This window comes from Aphelocoma coerulescens, unplaced genomic scaffold (genome assembly GCF_041296385.1).
Source record: "Aphelocoma coerulescens isolate FSJ_1873_10779 unplaced genomic scaffold, UR_Acoe_1.0 HiC_scaffold_63, whole genome shotgun sequence".
Classification (NCBI taxonomy): domain Eukaryota; kingdom Metazoa; phylum Chordata; class Aves; order Passeriformes; family Corvidae; genus Aphelocoma; species Aphelocoma coerulescens.
This window is the reverse complement of record NW_027183981.1, coordinates 1,398,552-1,414,883: the sequence shown is the minus strand read 5'-3', so window position 1 is coordinate 1,414,883 and position 16,332 is coordinate 1,398,552. Positions and strand designations below refer to the sequence as shown.

The window sequence follows — 16,332 nt, the reverse complement described above, 5'->3', positions numbered from 1 at the left end:
ACAGTCAGTCACAGAGGTGCCATTGTGACATCCCAGTGGTCTCTGCTCAGAGGAACACTGAGGTTACCAGCAATCCCAGGGGCTCCATGGGGATATCCCAGGGCTCTCCAGGCTGCTCAAGAGCTCTGATGTCACCAGCAGTGACACAAGCTCCTTGGGGATCTCTGTCGCTGCTGCAGTGGCAGCTTCAGACAAAGGCTCCTAGAGCAGCACGGCCATTGAGTCACGAGGGGCACAGAGGGAACCCTGGCTTTCTCAGGTCCTTCTCACAGACAGGAGCCTGGGGCAGCTGCATCCAAGCCCAGCCTCACACTGTCACTGGTTTCAGTAACTCTGTCCAGCAGGACTTGAACATGGCAAAACTTATAGATCAACTTATAGAAAACAAATTATTCAGTAGGAGAAATGATTTGACACAAAGAACTCGATCACAATTATTGACTACACAGGAGAAAATCCAAACCTGCTCCTGGCAGTGTACAGTAGAGCACAATAGAGTGCACTCTATTAAAGCAGTAGGGAAGCAGTCATATTTCAGCAAGCAAACAGAAACAGTTATGAAGTAGAGCTCGTGTAACTCCCCACACCAACACTCGTGGCAGCTCTCTTTCTCTTCACCTCCAGGAGTAGCCTTGGTGGGCGTCACTGCCAGGAAGGAACCTCCACATACTCCAAGGAGGAAGATTTTAGAAGAACCTACCCTAGCAAAGAGGACTGCACTTTTACAGTTGAAAGGGATTGACTGGCTGGCAGAGGCCTTCAGGGCACTTTAGCAGCTTCTCTGCAAATGTTTTGCCTCACTATCAGCACCTTCATTCTGGCTTACTTGCCTGAAGGAGTTTCAGCAGAATCCAACACCAAAACAACACATGGTGCTTCCTCTCAATCCACCCTGAGAGCTTTGTAAATAGGACATTGTCCAAGTGCCTTGACCACATTCCAAGGCAAAGCAGCCATTGTCCAAGTGCCTTGACCACATTCCAAGGCAAAGCAGCCAGCCCAAAGCATCCTGCTACAGCTCCCAGGGGTCTCCAGACTGCTAAAGGGCAGGGAGGTCAAAGGCACTCCCAAGGCTTCCATCCTCACATCCTAGGTGGTTCGAGGTTTCCAAAGATCCCTGAGCTCACCTGCACTCACAGGGCTCCCATGGGGACATCTCAGAGCTCTCTGGGGATGATGAAGACCCGTGTGCTCAGAGGCACTCACAGCCATTCAGTGGGTACATCCGAGGTGACTTTAGTCAGCTACGGCACCGCTGTGTCACAGGCACTCACTGGGGTTCCATGAGGACATCCCAGCGCTCTCTGTGCTCCTGAAGAACACTGAGGGCACAAACAACCCCAGGGGCTCTACGGGGACATCCTAGGAGTGTCCCATTTGCAAACCGCACGGAGCTCACAGCCCTTAACAGGGTCTCAGTGGTGACATCCCACGTGTCTCAAGGCTGCTAAGGAGCTGGGAGGTCACAGGCACTCACAGGACCTCAGTGGTGACATTCCAGGGGGCTCCACGCTGCTAAAGAGATGGGATGGCACAGGAAACCGGCAGCAGCCGGCTCGGGCAGGACGCTCGAGGGCTCCTCTGCCCCGGAGGGGTACCAGTCCCCTAAATCCTACTCCTTTATTTTTCACCATCAGGCCCTACCAGAACACTTTTTTTCCCCCAAGGTTTGTTTTCTGTTGCACCCACAGCAGCCCCGCCGCGCTCCCGGCGAGCCGCCTCCCTTCGCTCCGCCTGCGCCGCCACGGCCCCGCTGCCCCAGAGCCCACACAGCCCCCACACACAGCCCGGCCGGCGGGGATCGCGTCGGGGCGGCCGAGCCCGGCCCCAAGCCGCCGGCCCCGGCGCGAGTTCCCCCGCCCGCCGCGAGAGCGCAGGGCCGGGCGCCCTTGGCCGGCTTTCGGCTTTGGTTGCGCGAGGTGAGAGGAGGTAATTTTGTGTGTCTGTTGCGGGGTGGTTTATTTTTCGACGCGGGAGGCGGAGGTGCGGGTATGGGGAGGGGTGTTAGAGGGGAGCGTGGTAGTTGGTTGTTTCCCTTTTGCACCAGCCCAGGCGGCTTTTTCTTCTGCATTTCTTTCCTTCCTTCTGTTTTCCCCTCGCTCCCCGCGCCGCCTTGCAGGGCCCGCGCGCGGCCCAGGCCGCCCCGCCCTCCCCGCTCAGGCTCGGCGGTGGCGCGGAGCAGCACGGGAAAGGCTTTTCCCGCCGCCGCCCAGGGTCCCAGGCGCGGCCGGCGGCGGCGGCGGCCGGGAGAGGAGGAGGCTGCGCGGGGGCAGCGGGCGCGTTGGGCGAGCAGGGGGAGCCGGGCACGGGTGAGGCTGGGCACGGGCTGCGGGTGGTGGCGGGGGGCTGCGCGGCGTCTCTTTGCGAAAAGATTTCTGGCTGGGTCGCTTGGAGTCTTTTGGTTTTACGGCGTTTTTCCCGCGGTCCCGCGCTTCTTCTTCATCCCGCGGCGGGGGCGAGCAGGAGCGCAGCGGGGCGAGGGAGCGATGCAGAAATGAAGGCGGGAGGCGGGGCAGGGGCACGGCGGGTTTAGAGACCCGGGCCCCGGGCTTAGAGAGCTCCCGCTGCTGCCTGTCCGGGGGCGGGGCGGGGGGCAGGAACTCCGGCGGCTCCTAAAGACTCCCTCCTTCTCTCCCCGGGAGCAGTGCGGAGTGGTGAGGCGCAGGAGAGGGGCAGTGGCGGTGGTGGCGGTGAGAGAGAGAGGAGGGAGATTAAAGAGCCTTGGGATGTCACCATGGAGTGCCCGTGACTGCTCCTGACCTGTCTTTAGCAGCCCAGAGTCTTCTAGGATGTGACCGTGGAGCGTCTGTCACTGTCAGGGCTCCTTAGAAGGCCCAGAGAGCCCTGCGATGTCACCATGGAAGCCGTGTGAGTGCAGGTGAGCTCAGGGCTCTTTAAAAACCTGGCTCCCTTTGGAATGTGAGGATGGAAGCCTTGGGGAGGGCCTTTGACCTGACTGCTCTTCAGCAGTTTAGAGAAACCTGGCATGTCCCCATGGAGCCGTTGTCACTGCCGCTGACATCAGAGCTCTTTAGCAGCCTAGAGACACGGGGGATGTCAGTACAAAGCTGCTGTCATTGCCTGTGACCTCAGTGTTCTTTAGGAGCACTGGGATGTCACAATGGAACACTTCTGGGTGTCTGTGAGGAAGAACCTTTTTAGCAGCCTGGAGACACCTGGGGGGATGTCCCTATGGAGTCCCTGTAACAGCGTGTGACCTGATGGTTCTTTTGCAGCCTTCGACACCCTCAGAATGTCACCGTAGAGCCGCTGTGAGTGCCTGTGACATTACAGCTTTTCAGCAGCATGGAGACACCTAGGATGTCACTGTGGAACCCCTGTGAGAGCCTGTGACATCACGGCTGCTCAGCAGCCTGGAGACACCTGTTATGTTGCCATTGAGACCCTGTGACAGCATGTGAAGTCAGTGTAGTTTGGCAGATGGGAGACTCCTGGGATGTCGCCATGGAACCCCTGGGATTGCCTGTGACCTCAGTGTCTTTAGGAGCATAGAGACCACTGGGATGTCACCACAGAACCTCAGTGAGTGCCTGTGCCAAATGGGCTCCTGAGCACATAGAGACCGTAGTGTTCTCACCATGCAGCCACTGTGACTGATCGTGACCTCTCAAGTCTGTGGAAGATTTAAGAGCCCTGGCATGTCACCATGGAGGCCCTGTGACCTCATGTGACCTCACTGCTCTTTAGCAGCCCAGAGAGACTTGAGATGTCAGCGTGGATGCCTGTCTGTGATCTCTCTACTTTTGAGCAGGCTGGAGAGAACTCTGATGTCACCATGGGCTGGTGGTTCAGGGAGGTAAGGGTGGGGGGAGGAACATGTGCTAGGGCTCACTGGGACCTGCTCAGGCACTGAGTCAGCAGGGACCACAGCGGTACCCAGGCCTGGGAAACACTCATGTCTCCCACTGGCCAAGTCTGGTCACAGGAAGCAGGTCTGCCCTCCACTGGGATGAGATGCCACATCTCCCCACTGGAACAGGGGACCAGGTGTACCCCGTGTCCCCAGCATGCCAAGTGTGGTCACGGGAAGGCCGGGTCTCTCCACTGGGGTCTCAGACACGGTCTGCCTGCTGCCGGCATGGGGCATGGGGAGCCTTCCCTCCTCTACCCGGGAGGCCAGGTGTGCTCACCAGAACAATCAGAGTAGTGGTATTTCACCGATGGCCGGGACACCAGTGGGCGGGTCACCCAACACTGCCAAATGTGCACCACGCCTCCCACGTATTCCACACCTCTCGTGTCTCGTCGGAGCACCAGAGCAGAGTCAAGCTCAACAGGGTCTTCTTTCCGTGTTGCTTCTGCCAAGCCTGTTCTGTTGGCTGTGGTTTCTCTGGATAGTAAGTAGGGACAGTGGGAATCTCATTGATCCATTCATTCACATCACTGATTAGATGATGAGGCATTTGACTATTTACTGAGCATTTATTTTCATATATGTTCCTTTTCTGGGTTAAGTATAGGTGGCCCATCCACCATGGTCCAAATCAGTAGAATTTAGTCTCAAAAGTGGGTGAAACACAATGCTACATCCTTGGAAGAATTGTGTCGTTCCCACTGTCCTTATGTACCATCAGGCTTTTAACTTTTTTTTTTAATTAGCGTAAGCAATAAGAACTCTATGCAACCGAGCCAGCCTTGCTTGCAAAGATATGAACAATATCAGCTGAGGTGAGGAGGGCTCTGGAGGCCAGAGCCCGGGCAGTCTTCTCCCGCCATGTTTTGGAGAGACCCAGGGCCTCTAGGAGCTCATTTGTTCCATAGAACCACTTTCTCCACTCTCCAGCAGGAAAGCCCCCAAACTTGGTATCTCCTGCATTGGCGAGTTCCTGAATGTGTTCATGAAGATGTTGATATTTTCTCACTTTTCCAGTTGCAGCTTCCTGTAAAGATGCTTCAGTGCATTCACATTTGATTGTCACCTCCATCACCAATGCCTGTTTTTCTCTTACAAAGATCAGGTCTGGTTTGTACATTTCACCGTTGTCATCCCTCACATGTGGCTCTTGAAACACTGTCCAATCCTCCTTTTTAGCTTTGTTGATCAACATGTCACAGATGTAGTTGTGTCTTTTAATTCTGCCATTTTGTGTTACTGCACAGTTTCTGATGATGTGGGAGCATGTTTCATTTTCAGCCTTGCAGTGCCTGCAGCTTTTGACGCACTGACCTTGTCTTCCTCTTGCCAGGAAGGAATTCTTGTGGTGTAGACATTGGCTCTCAGCTGCAATGCTGTTATTACTTTTCTGTGAGGTATGCCTCTGTATCTAAAGATCCAGAAATTGCTGATGTTATCCTCCTCAAAGTTTGTAATACTAGGGCCCTGGGATACCAGCTGTTTCCCTTTAGTAAATTCCTCTTTCCTCTGGTTACATGGTCACAGATACTGAGCTTTCAGAGTAGCTACTTCCCATTCTGATGTTGTGTCATCACCTGCACCATCCAGTAGTTCTGTCTTAAGTTTAGGCTCCCATATCGACAGGATCTTTTCTTTATCTCCTCCAGTTGTTATCCATAATTTCCTGTAGATTTGATCGGAGCATTCTTCTTTCAGGAACGATCTTAAGGCATCATCCGACAATTGGGCAAGTCGACGTAATCTTCGGGCCTGTATACTTAGATTGAGGCCCATCAATTTGGTGATACCCAAACCTCCATCCTTCATGCTGGAGTACAGGACGGCATCACGTGTGCATGGTGTTAAGTGTAGCCACTCCTTGACAGTCAATTGAATTTGTAGTTCAGGGGATTAAAGGAGGCCTGCTTTGCATCCGTGTGGTCTGCCAAGTATATTAGTGTAGGGATGGTGTCTATTTGTTTGGAAAGTCCATTTTCTGAACAGGTTTTAATGTGATGATATGTATGGATGTTCTCATGCATATTGCTCACCAGTCTGGTGACATGGGGGTCCGCTACCCTGTGCTGCAGATCATGTAGAATGTGCTGGTGGGTCACGGTGTCAAAAGCCTTAGCAATGCCCATGAATACGACACCCAGCAGTCTGTATTCTCTTTTGGGAGATGGAATTATTGTTCGTAGGAGTTTCCAATTTTCAGGGGATTCCGCTGCTCTTATAAAGCCACTTTACCTTGGGTTGAGGGGGCATGACTTAGTCAACCTTGCTGTCATTATTCTGGAGAAGAGTCTTAACAAGATGGAGCCAATTGTGATGGTCTCCAGTTATCAGTGTCCTTTAAACAATCCAGTTTGGCTGACTTTGGTATTAATACAGTCCTGCATCCCCTCACCATGTCTGGGATTTTTATCTGATGTTAACCAAAGGTTGAAAATCTCCATAGTCTGGGAGAACTTGGGGTCCATCTTTTTGAGGTCCCTTAGGGTAATCCCATCTGGACCAGGAGCTAAATTTTTGCTAATTTCCTGCACATTCTTCTCAATTTCTTTAGCCATAGTTAAGTCCCTGAAAGCACTGCTGTCAGGTTTCCCTTTAATTTGGAAGTTCCCAAGGCTCTTGAACTTGCCAGGTGTTTCCCACCTGGCTTTAAATGCTGAATAAATTTCGCAGGGTGGGATGTCACAGGACAAACATTCAACATCATCCAGAGTAATCTTGGCTAATTTCCCCCTATCTAGATGGAACAGGCACTGGAAGTGCAGGTAATTACCTCTCTTGATTGCTCCCTGACAGGTCTTCTTGAGTTTCTTTCCTGGGTCCTCCTTTTGTTCTTATCTTGGGTTGATGTTCTTATCTGGCTTATCATATGGAGGCATCCTGAAGCAGTCCTGCCCTGACTCATTGACCAGTGATGTCATCTCGTGGCCATGAAGTAACTGCTTGAATGCCTGTGGGAAGGTGTTGAGTTTGCCAGCTGAAAGCCATTCACCCAGAGTTCTCTGCTAATGGGCCTGCAGCTGCCCCTCCCTCTGCTGGTTGATATTCCCCAGCTGTTCCTCCTCATTATCTGGATGGTGACTCATCCCAGGTTCTGTTCCCATGCCCACAGCTGGTTCCTCGGGCAGCAATCTCCTTTTGTCACTGATTTGCTTTGCTGTCTTGGATGGAATGTGTTTGGCTAATAGTTTATTGATGTTTTTGTTTTGCCAAAACTGAGCCTCTAACCTTAGCAGCAGATGTTCTTCCTCCTTGGTTCAACACCTTTTGTGAGCTCCTCGGGCAGAGGTCTCATTCGGGTGGGAAGCAACAATCCTTTCCTGATTTCTGACAATCAGGTGTGCCAATCTTTTGTGTTGTCCCAGGCCGATTTTTGTTTTGAAGTCACGGCTGCAAACCTCACAGACCCCCTCCCCTGCTGGAGCTGTTTCAGCCGTTGCCCTGCATTTAGGAAAACGACTAGCAATAGTTACTGATAGTTACTGTTTTTCCTTCCGCATGTAGCACATTGAAACCGAATCCTCCTTCTCCTGTGGGCTCTTTTCAGGTGTTTAATTAAGCCCAACACACGGTCCACCTGGGTTCCACAGCATGGACATGGTGGATTTTTGTCGGGAATCGTCACTGTTGAAACGTCCTCCGGCATCCGATTCACGCTGTTCCCTGGCACGGGTGGGGATTTTGCCGGCGTGTTGTTCTCTGGCTCGGGAGGCGATGTTTCTGATGTGCTTTCTGTCTTTTCCTTGCCACTTTTTTCCCCATGGTTAAGTACAAACAACTGGTAGTCTACAGGAGACAGCTGTCTTCTCCCGCACTCAGATGAGGTGTAAGACATTTGTACACCTCCGGCAGCCTGTTCAAACCCTCCCAACTTGTGGAAAAATGAACACATTCATTAGTTTCAGACACTCCCTAGTTATAAAACTCTAACACCACCAGTTCGTTTTCATTTTCCACCAAATCGTGGGGTCAGATGGTAAATTTGCAGACAACAGGTCTCCTTCAGTGTTAGACAAGTGGTCCAGTTTTAAATTGCTAGGCCCCAGTCTACCCAGTCAGAAGGCCTGGTCTGAGTGCTGGTCAATACCTGGAATAAGCATATCAATGGCCCCATTTTACGGATCCGGAATTTTAGTTTGTAGCAAATTAAGGAGAGGAAGTATTAGATTGGTGGTGGAGCCCCAACCACTTGCTGTTCTTTGGCCAGCACAAACCCATGGGCTAGGTTTTGGGTAAAAAGCTCCACAGCTCTTACCTTAAATTTGTTTCACCGATTTTGGGGCTGTTGTTGGCTGGCGATTCCAGCAATAACTTGCTGGGGCAGAGGTCAGCGTATTCAGCAGCGTATTCAGTGGGACCACAAGGAGGTGCGACCTCTGCAGCGATGCCCAGTTTGTAGCTAAGCCCTCATACACAACGTCCTTTTCATTGGTAAGTTCTCATACCTCTTTCTCCAGGTGTTTGTACTTGTTCACTTGCTCAGTAGTGGCTTCTTCTGGCGATGCTTTGGCTGATTCCTACTGCACTGTCACATCCACGACAAATGCCTGGGCGACCTTCGCCAGTACCAGATTAGGTTTATATAACTGTTGTTATCGCTTATATGCGGTTCCTGAAACACTACCCCCTCCTTCTTCTTCGCCTCTTTAGACAGCAGCTCGCCGATGTAACTGTGCCTCTTAATCCTAGCATCCTGTGTAACTGGGCAGTTGCCAATGATGTGGGTGCAAGTTTCATTGTCCGCCTTGCAGTGTCTGCATGCCTTGAGGTATTGGTCCTGTCTACCCCTGGCTAAAAATTCTCTCGTGGGGTAGACATTCTCTCTCAGTTGTAATGCTGAAAGGAGCTTCCTGTGAGGTATGCCTTTATTATTTTGCAGCCAATGATTACTAATTATGTCTCCTTCAAAATTTGTGATTCCGCAGTCTTGGGACAATAACTTAGTCCATTTATTGAATTCAATTTTTTTGCCAATTGCATGGTTTAGGAAGTTTGCTTTTTGAAGACGGTGCTTCCGGTATGTCTGCACTATACGAGCCAATTGGTTCAGTCACTGTTTTGGTCTCCCAAATTGACAGTATCTTTTCTCTGTCTCCTCCATCTTAAATCCACAGTTTCTTATATGCTTGTTCCATTTAATCTTTCTCCGGGAACACCTTCATGGTTTCTTACTAAACATATGTCAGGAAAATTAATCCACAAACACCAGAGGTTTGTGTCCAAAAAGGAGATAGAGGAGTTCCATTACTTTATTTGAATAAAGGGAGAGGTCATGGGCATTTCCCATGGGTCTCTCAGATTGTTAGAGGATGCCGCCTCCTTTTTATCCTAATTTCCCAGCCGCATTTCCCTCTCTCTTTCCCCATTGGCTGAGGTACTTGAGAGGCACAGACTTCCCGAATCACCTAATACAGACCCTATTCTAATGTATACCCCCCCCTTTTCTTTTCCTTGTGTCTCTGTTCTTTTTCTCTAAATGCAGGGATTTAGCACAGCCTTGGGTAAGTAATAGTTTGTGTCAATCAGTGGAATTCCTATGGAATTTATGGTTCCTCCCATTGCTTCTTTCTCAGTATCTGGCTTTATCCACCAGCAGACCCACAGTTTGTTTGTAGAGATAAATCCCTCTCATTCCTTTCACATCTATGATTATATGTTTCTTTTCTGGGTTCAGTATAGGTGGCCCATCCACCTGGTCCAAATTGTTACATTTATCCCAAATACGGGCAGTGGGCGACACAGGACGATTGGCAGAATTGTACTGTTCTCATGTGTCCTACCCACTGTCCAGCAATGCCATTCAGCCGTATTTATTTTCCATCCACAGAAATGATTGAGCTTTGCTCGCAAACATATGAACGATATCAACGGAAGAGAGGAGCTCTGTGGATGCCAGGGCCCGGGCAGTCTTCTCTTGCCTCTTCTTAGAGAAGCCTAGGGCCAGTAGCAACTCAGAGTTTTTCTTGTACCACTTTCCTTGTGCTCCTACAGGAAAGCCCATGAATTCAATGTCTGCTGCTGCATTTTTAAGATCTTGAACTTGTCTATGAAGTTGCTAATATTTCTTGACCACTCATTGGCAGCATCTTACAAGGATGAGTTGGAGTGCTGGTATCTGACTGTCATGTCCAGCACGAATGCCTTTCCTTTAAAAAAGATCAGATCTGGCTTGTATAACTCGTTGTTCTTGTCTCTGATACGCTGCTCGTGGAATACAGTCCAATTCTTCTTTTTAGCCTCGCAGCTAAGCATCTCACAGATGGAATTGTGTCTTTTAATCCTGACCTCTTGAGGTATTGGACAATTCCCGATAATATCAGCTGGTGTTTCATTACCAGTGCCACAATGTCTACAGGTTTTCACACATTCATTTTGCCTACCCCTGGCCAGGAACCCTCAAATGGGGTAGGCGTTGGCTCTCAGTTGTAGCGCAGTTATCAATTTCCTGTGAGGTATTCCTCTGTACCTTGCTATCCACCAATTTCTGATACTATCATTTTCAAAGTTCTCAATACCGTGGCCTTGGAATAGCAGTTACTTCCACTTACTGTATTCATGTTTCTGTCAGTTACAAGGTCTTGGGCTGTGGATCTTTGGAACGGCAACCTCCTGTTCAGATGCATCTTCACCCTCAGCAAGGATACCTTCTGGTAATGGAATAGGCTCCCAGATTGGTGGGATATTCTCTTTATCACCCCCAGCTCGTATGCACAGTTTCTCATACATCAATTCCAGGTGTTCCCCTCTTAGGAACATTGTCAAAACCTCATCCAGAGACTGGGTCAGTCTATATAATCTCCGTGCTTGTATACTTGGAAGAAGCGCCACCAACGTGAAGAAACCCAGACCACCATCTTTACAATCCGAGTACAAGATAGCATCACAGATGTTTGGTGGAAGATGAAGCTATTCCTTGACAAAAGATTGAATTAACAAATCAGGGGATTTGAGGAGCCCAACTTTTACTTTGGTGTGGTGGGCAAGGTGTACCAATCTCTGGATACTGTAAGTTTTCAGTGTATTGATTTTCTGAAGAGGCTTTAGTAGTGCGTCAGCAATCCGACAAAGCTAATTTCTGGTTTTTCGCATAAACCTGTATCTGCTATTCCAGTCCAGGGATCAATCTGTAAACCGAGATATTTCTCAGAGTGAGCAGGGTCGATCATATTAAGGGGGGTGCCATATATCATCCACACTGGACAGTCATTGATGGTATAAGAAGAGTCTTTAGTTGGCTTGATGTAAAAGCCATGACACTTCTCCCCTACATGTATCTTGAGACCAGTTAGATGGCAAATCGTCTCTAGGATCTTAATGTTCGTACACATGCCTTCCCAGGGGTCACTCAGTAACACTAAATCATCAGCGAAGGCCATGGCAGTAACTTTGAAACTTCCTTGACAGTTGCTTTCACCAAGATTCTCCAATTTACATAATAGAGGGCCAAGCACCAGGTTGAATAGTAAGGGTGACATTGGATCACCCTGTTTGACACTTAAAAGGATTTGTCTTTTCCTTTTTGGTGTCGATGTACATAAAGATACTCTTGTACGTTTTGCCAACAAGATGTTTAATGTGGGGGTCAGCCCCTCTCTGCATCAGACTCATGGTAATATGCTGATGACATATGGTGTCAAAAGCTTTCGCAATGTCCACGAAAACAATCCCAAACTCTTTGTGCTCCTTTTTCGCATGTTTGACAGTAAGTTGTATCAAGTTCAGATTCTCAGAACATCCTGCTGCATGTATAAATCCCCTTTGTCTCAGGTTTATGGGACACGCTTTGGTCAATCTTGCCATTAAAATCCTGGAGAATAACCTAAACACCGTGGAAGCAATGGTGATAGGCCTCCAGTTATTGATGTCATTAAGCCTATCCACCTTGGTAGACTTGGGGATCAAGACTGACCGGCATTCACTCAGTGCAGCAGGAATAGTTCTGGTTATGAGCTGTAAATTGAAGATCTCCATCAACAGGGAATACCTGGGATGCATTTTGACAAGACAGCCCAACGTAATCCTGTGTGGCCCCGAATCAGAGTTCTTCCTAATCTCTTTGATATTCTTTTCCACTTCTTTTTCAATAATTAGGGCCGTACAAGCGGTGTTACCTGCTTCCTTCTGTGAAGGGAAGGATTCAAGGCCCATGAATAATGGAGCTATAGCAGTCCCTCTGTCAGCTATTTGGCAGATGGGGGATGTTCTCCTCTCCCCACATTAGGATCATTAGCCATCTATATCAGGTTGAACAGTTTTAGAGGGAACTTTTAGAAGACATCTTTTATCACATACATGCTTTGCCATTTTAGATGGAATATGCTCTGCGGTTAAGTTATTGATGTTACCATCATACTTTATCACTAATTGTCTCAGAAGAGCCTCTTCCTCCTCAGTCCACACCTCTTGGTGGGCTCCTCTAACCGATGTTTCCTTTGGATGGGGGGCAGCAATTTGTTGCAGGTTCCTTACAAGAGGATGCGCCAGCCTCTTGTGCTGTCCCAAGCCAATCTTGGTGGAGAAAGCCCTCTGGCATACTTCACAGATCCAATCACCCTTTGGGACCACTTCCACATTTCCTTTGCACTGTGGGAAGTGGCAGGAGATACTGTGGTGTTTTAAATTTTCCTTACCACATTTGAGACACTTAAAGATGATCTTTCTTTTCCTGTGGGTTCTCTTTAGATGGTCAATCAGGCCCAGCATCCAATTGAATTGGGTATCACAGGATGGACAGGATGGATTTTTGTCAGGAACAGATACCACAAGTGTATCAGTTGGTATCATGCCCAAGCTTGTCCCAGGGAGAGCTGCAGATGTGTCAGGCTCATCCTTGTCTCTGTGATCTTTAAGCAAGCACTCAGTTTCTCTATCCCGGGCGGACCTAGTTGGTAAGGCTTCATATGCCTCAGGGTACTTGGCAAACCCCTCCCAATTTCCACCTGGTTGGATTCCCGCATCATAGTCAATCATGGAGTTAACAAACTCCAAACATACTAAATTGAGCTTCTCAGCTGCCAGTGTGGAGGGTAAAGGTGGAGCAATATCGGCTCTACTGACCCTCAGATCTAAGGGGTCAGTCTGAGTGGCTTGATACGTAGTGCAATGTCATTGATTGTACCATTGTTCCAAAACCAGTCAAAGATAGATGTCAGTCCAAGTGAGGGTAGTCGAAGTTGACAGCAGGCCCTCTCCCACATTTCTGTGTCCAACACAAATCCATGGACTAGGCTCTGGGCAACAGGAATAAGAGGTGTTACAAAACAATTTTGTTTCAACTAAGATGTGAAGCTATCATTGTGGGGGCAAGTCCAAGCAATAGGGAGGGGTACACCCTCTCTCACAATGGGGCAGAAGCCAACTTAGATACCACTAAGGGTATCTGGCGGGACCACGAGGAGGTGCGGCTTCCACAGCTGAGCCCAGTTAGTAACTCTGCTCCCATTTATTGAGCATATCACAATACACACTTTCCTGGGTTTAATGAAGGTGGCCTGTCCACCTTGGTCAAAATTGGTAAATCTTGGCTCAAGATTGAGGTGGTAAATGGATGACGTCATGGTACACGCCTCGCAGCGTGCAGCAAAATGAGTTTCCCACTCAGGGTATGGAGTCTTAACCGGTCACAGATTGGGGCATAGCCATGCATTACCAGTGACATGGCCCTGTACGGCATGATGCGCGTGCCCTTTCTGACAATCTGGGGCACAGCTGTATGCACGGATGGGGTCTGGTACAAGACCATGTCTCCACCACTCAGTGCCACTGGGTTGCAAGCAGTGCAGAGCATCCAGGTGGCAGAATATGGCCGGTCCAGTCTTGCCCCCATGTAGTTGGAACAAGTGGCGTACACACCCAGGTTCTGACGGATTGGAGTTATGGCCCTGCGCGTGCAGTTGCTTGATTGACGTGTTTCCCCTCAAAGCACAGAGGTCAACCAAGCTGGCCCTGGCTAGGTGATTAGCGTATCCTGCTCTAAAGTGGGAGATTCCAGGAGTCATGGCAGCGCTACCCCCTGAGCAGCTGCCCGACTTTATCCAGCTCACCACCCCCAGGGCAAAGGGTCAGCAGCTCATGTCGTGACTCGTATGAGTTTTGTGGCACCGAATTATGAGGCTACTATTTGGGTGGTGAGTCCAAACAGTAGGGAGGGGTAGCCGCTACACCCTCGCTCACACTGGGGCAGAAGTCGACTTAGTTACCCTTGCAGGTATCCAGCGGGACCACAGGGAGATGTGACTTCTGCAGCTGAGCCCAGTTAGTAACTAAGCTCTCTTTCTTTCTTGCTCTCTTTTGCATCCAATTAGCTGTCATTCTGGATGCTTGCTGACCATGGGACCTTTGCGACTTTGGATCCCTGGTCGCCTTTGTAATCTAGCAGAGCCTTACTCAGGCCACCAAAACAGTTCTCAAAAGCATCATTCACCACCCCTTGGGGATCTTGCCCATCCAAAATCTTCTCAAAGGCGCTCTGGCACTTAGCAAATTTACATGCCAATAACCCTTTCCTGGTGACATCACAATAGTGGAGCTTCAGCTGTGCTCTCTCTCGGCAATTTAGTGACCTGGTGGAGCTCTTCTCTCTCAACATTAGACTCACCTTTGATTTCAGATTGAACCACATTGGGGGGACCTTTCATGAGAAGGTGTCTCTTGTCATTGATCTTCTTTGCCGTCTTAGGTGGAATATGCTCCACAATCAACTTATTGATGTTTCTGTTAGCAGCATACTTCATCACCAACTGCGACAGAAGAGCCTCTTCCTCCTCAGTCCATACTTTCTTATGGGCTGCTCTCACAGATGACTCTTTAGGATGGGAGGAAGCAATCCTTTCCAAGTTTCTCACAAGAGGATGCATCAACCTCTTGTGGTGGCCCAGGCCAATCTTGGTAGAGAACCCCTTCTGTATACCTCACATAGCCAATCACCTGTCAGAAACCCATGCACATTCCCCTTGCTCCGTGGGACATGAAGGGCAATACTGTGTTATTTAAGATTTCATTTACCACATTTAGAGCACTTAAAAAAGATCTTTTTCAGCCCATGGGTCCTCTTTAGATGTTCAATCAGCCCCAGTATCTGATTAAATTGGGTAAAACAGCGTGGACAAGCTGGATTTTTGTCTGGGACGGACACCACAGGAGTTCCAACTGGTGTCCCACCTCACTGATCCCGGAGAGAGCCTCAGGTGTTTTGGGCTCCTCAATATCTCCTCAATCATGCCCAAATTCATCATCCCAAGCAGGCCGAGATGGCAAGGCCTCATATGGCTCTGGGAACTCAGCCAAACCCTCCCAGACACTACCCAGATGGATTCCAACCTCAGAGTAAAAAGAGGAGTTTAAAAACTCCAGACACACCAGATTGAGCCCAACATCTCCCAAAGCAGGGGATAAAGATGGAATGACATTGGCTGATCTGACCCTAAGATCTAAAGGGTCAGTTTGAGTGGCCGTTCATATGTACCACAAAGTCATTGATTGCAGCATTGTCCAAATCAAACAAACAGTAATGATGGTATAAGTGAGGGCAGTCGAAGTCAGCAGCTGGCCCTCACCCAAACTCCTAACTGTGTCCAACTTAAGCCCATGGACAAGGCTCTGGGTGACAGTTAAACAAGTGTGCCAAACAATTTGTTTCTGCAGGCTTGGGAAACTACCGCTGGGTGGCGAGTCCAAGCGATGGCGAGGGGTATCAATTATACCCTCTCTCACACGGGTGGAAGCCCGCTTCATTACCCCAAAGGGTATCCAGCGGGGCCTTGAGAAGGCGTGGCTTCCGCAGCTAAGCCCAGTTAGTAACTATGCCCTCATTTATTGAGCATACATGTACATACATGCACCTGTTCCGTGTTAAGTGAAGGTGGCCCATCCACCTAAGTCAGTAAATTTTGATGTGGTTATCAGACACGCCACACAGCGTGTGGCAAATGAGATTCCCATAATCAGTTTGGAGACTCAGTCCTTGTCAAGATTGGGGCATGCCTTGCTCTACCAGTGACGTGGCCCTGGATGGCATGAATGCACCTTGGCCCTGTTGCACAGTCGCTTGAGTGACATATGTCTCCCTCACAACATAGAGGTCACACAAGCTGGCCCTGACAGGCAAACAGCAATACCAGGCTCCAAGGTGGAGGGTCCCATAAGTCATGGCAGCACTACCCTCCAAGCAACTGCCCTACCCTAACTAACTCTACCGCCCTGTGGGTGAAGGGCTCACAGCTCATGTCTCGTACCACCAGCAAGAGTGTCATGAGTTGCATGAGTTTGTTTCACCAGTTTGGAAACGGTATACCGAGTGGGTGGTGAAGCCACAGGGTAGGGTGAGAGCGTTTTATACTCCCACACTGGGGCAGAGGTTGGCTTAGTTACCCTACGCAGGGCATCCAGTGGGGCTGCGAGGAGGTGCAACCTCTGCAGCTGAGCCCATTTAGCAACACACGTCCCAAGTCATAGAGACATAT

General features: G+C 49.5%; 1 long non-coding RNA gene across 1 annotated transcript; it reads left to right on the top strand.

Moving 5' to 3' along the window:
• The first annotated feature begins 2,508 nt into the window (after positions 1-2,508).
• LOC138102196 (uncharacterized) lies at positions 2,509-14,970 on the top strand. The gene is made up of 2 exons (XR_011147348.1): positions 2,509-2,878; positions 3,237-14,970. It is a non-coding gene; the product is annotated as an uncharacterized lncRNA (long non-coding RNA).
• Positions 14,971-16,332: the final 1,362 nt, after the last annotated feature.